Raw genomic sequence first — 3,872 nt, 5'->3', positions numbered from 1 at the left:
GATGGATGGATGGATGGAGGGAGGGGAAAGCGCTACGGGCCGCCCAGAGGGACAAACCAGTTGGAAGGACGGACCCGGAAACAAGTCCTCTCGCCAATCTTCGGTGCGAGGGGTGCGGTGTGTGACGCAGTACCGTGCGTCCCACCTCGCTGTTGGCTTCGTGCGTCACGGCTTCGGTGTGGCAGGGGATGGTTGTGTGGGAGCTGCCCGGGCGGCGGGGAGTGGAATCAGTCACGGGCGAGGCCAGGCCCACACCGGCCTGGCGCTGGGTTGGAGGCCGGTGTTTCATCATTTGTCCTCCTGACCAGTTTGAGGAGCTGGAAGTCTGGAGGTGGCTGCTCCTCCTCGGTCCTAAAACAACCGATAATTGGGGTGTGGGCTTATGGAGAATATGGAATAAGAGATTATTTCTGCATTAAAAATAGGATAAGAGGCAGGGAAAACACTTGGGCAGGGGTCCATCCTCAGAATATAGGATTTTAGAAAGGGGGAAAACATGTAAATGATAAAAATTCATCTGGAAAAAGCAAGTGAAAGTACTAAAAATGCTTTTTAATGTTTATATGTTTGCACCCTAGTTGATGTCTGTATATGTTTCCACATATTTTGATTTTCTGAAAATGCTGACAGGATGACAGTTGGCTCTGCTGAAACAAAGAGGCTGTCAATCACCGTTAGTCCTACACCAGAAAATGTAAAAGGCTTGATTTTTTTCAGTACAGCAGGATAACAACCCTGCTTTTACCTTTACACTGTCTTTCCTTCTCTCCTCTCTGGCAGTAATGGAGTTGAATGGTCTGCAGATTGCCAAGCGGTGTGACTCAACAAAGGGAATTAACTCTTCTTACCAACTATTTCAAACAACCATTGCTCTTCTGAGGCATGGGCTGAGCACATGTCATGGTTTTCTGTATCTGATTAATAGTTGTCAATCCTGCAACACCAAAAGGCAGCTGCTTTAATTCATCTCTAAGGATCTTTTGAAAGTACTTGCCATAAAAGTGAGCTGACCACTTGCAACATTTCTTTAATATTAGACGCATAAATTTAACTTCCTACAGCATAGAAGTCATTGGAAGTTGTATGATGATCCATTTGGGAAGAAATACATTCCTTTTTGCTTCCTCTCTGAACATACACAGTCATATATGATTAATGTTAAACCTTCTGTGGAACTGAATTTCTTGTAATCTTGAAACCTATTTTAAAATCAATAAAAATGTTCCCATGTAATCATTATTTATTCTTTGATTTGCATAAAAGTAATGCAGAATAACATGTCACTTACTACTTTTTTGATCCACAAACTCATTTTAAAAAATAATAAACAAAGTATTGGAATTCAGGGTGGGGTTGGTTTGGCTTTTTTCATTAATTTTCCCCTTTTGCATTTTGCTTCAAATTGCTTTAAAAAAAAAAATCCGGGGTCTCTCCTGATGATGTAATGCTCTTTGTTAAAAGATATTCAGCTGTAAGAGAAGAGACATTTTTTAGAGAGGAGAAAACTGAAATGTCAGGTGTGATAGATGAGCCTTTGTTCAGTAAACCACATGTACCTTGAAACAAGTTGTAACGTTCTGATTTTGTAAGAATGATTGTGTAACGTATATTGTTAGTTGCTAACGAGACATGGAATTGAGTTATAGGTAACTTAGAAGTGAAAACCATAGAAATTAAGTAGCCAATGTATGAGCTTGCTGTTAAAGATGACCAAATATGGGAGAGGGGCCAACTAAGGGACAAGTGAACGTTTGCTGATTCTTCCGATAATAGTTGAAATAGTACGAGGTTTGGATGAATGATCATAAACGGAATGCTTTAGAAGCTTTTCTGCTTGCAGGAGGAGGGAATGATTCTTTTTATGCTTGTACGAGTTAAAGGTAAAATATTTCGAAGTTAATATTAAGCTTATTTTGTATTATGCTTTGCTTATGAAATGGAACGAGCGATCAGAGGAAGAGAAAGAAGACGAGGCGGATTTGGAAAACATCCAATAAAATAGTTTGTGACCACACTAGTGTGAAAGGAAACCATGTGCGAAATACATCTTACACCAGGGTCATCGATAAGGAAGAATGAAAAAGTCTGTTTAATGATTGTACAAGAAGACGAAGAAAAATGAATATGAACTTTGCTTGGCTAATCACAGAAATGAATGAATAACTGGAAAATAGATTGCTTTGTTTATTAAAGAGTATAAATACTTGTATCCTACCCCTCTACGGCGCGGAGTGGTGAGACTTAGGTCTCCCCCCGCCCAGCGCTGTTTCTTTCTCTCTGAATAAACTGCTGCTAATCACACTCCCCGCGTGAGTGTCTCGTTTGTCGATAACATCAGGAAATAAAAAAACCAAGACTAGGAGAAAGTAAGAGGCAAATCTATGACATCAAAGACTGCAGAAAATGATGGGGATTTTTTCCCAGCTTCTGCAACAAGAAGTACCTACTCATAAATGTTGCATCTTTAAGTCCAGTGGGACAGTAAAGTGGGAGTTACTCGTTTTAGCACCCATGTGTGTTTGGCCTGGTAACTGTAGGAAGTACATGTGGGTGGCTCTAAACCCACAATAGCTACATCACTTTGAACAACTTGAAAGACTCAGTGGACAAAAATCAACAGAACATCAGTAATGTGTAATGAATTTTAACAGTGCTTTGCAATTCTGGACCACCAAAACTCAAAGTAGTTTAGAAGAATGCCTCTAATATGCAGGTATGCAAACATAATTTACACAGTCAACTGAAGTGGTACTGCATAAAATCCATGTGAAATAGAGCAGGGTGAGGAACCCCAAACGTATGCTGGCTTATGGTTAGCTGTCCACCAGGAATTATTTGCTTCACCACCTTCCCATGGATTGAGGTGAGGCTAAACAACCTGTATTTTTCCAGATGTGTTGGGTTTTCCTGGAAGGGTCTTGATACCAGGGGGATTCTAGGGGTGGCTTCTGAAAGAAGCTGATAGAAGATTCCCCCATGTCCGATAGAGCCAATACCAGATGGCTCCAAGATAGACCCACTGCTGGACAGTAAATATCAGATCCAGAAGAGCATCATCCCTTGGCAGCTCCTTGGTCACCTTTCCAAGGAAGTTATCATCAATGCACTCAGGAAACACCTTACATCATTGTAAAGGGTAGCAAAATTCGGCTTTTAAAGACACTGGATCATCCTATGGTTCCTCCACATACGTCTAAGCAAGCTCTGACATGAAAAACTGCTCTGAATGTCTTTATTACTAGTTATGCTAGTACTAGTACTTTGTGGACAGTGACACTCAGGAAGCATATAAGCAGAGCAAACTAGGTGATAAACCCAAGGAAAACACATGCTTTGCTAGGGGAGAAAGACCATAGGTTTTTTCACCTGGAAGCAAGCAGTGGAGCAATGAAAGCAGCTGGGTCTTTGGTCGTGGTTCTCTCCTGAATCTCCTCTCAATGTGGCACAGCTGTGTGCTGCGCTGTGCACAGGATGGTGGTGGTAAGGACAATCTGTCCATTGCTGTGTTAATCCTAAACACTGGTGTGTTTCAACATACCGTCTCCATTAATGTGTTGCAATGTTGTCCATATTTATTATGCTGTTGAAGTTAAGTTGTCTCTGTACTTTTCCTGTGAATGACTTTCCTAAACAGTCTGTGCTCCAATATACCGTGATTGATGCTGGGAAGAATTTCTCTCAGGAGTGAAGGAGAATCTAGAAACAGACACCAGACTAAAGCTTGTGAAACTGATAACAAGAAGGGGGGCCTTTTACCATTCCTTCTTTACCACTGAGAATTTCCAAAGTACCTCTGAGTGCAGCACCTGATGGGTGACATTAGAATGGCAGGGACTAAAGTTTCATGTGGCAGATGAAAGTTTCTTAGGTCA

Source organism: Gallinula chloropus (assembly GCF_964237585.1).
Source record: "Gallinula chloropus genome assembly, chromosome: 1".
Taxonomy (NCBI): domain Eukaryota; kingdom Metazoa; phylum Chordata; class Aves; order Gruiformes; family Rallidae; genus Gallinula; species Gallinula chloropus.
Note: the sequence above shows the minus strand (reverse complement) of the source record.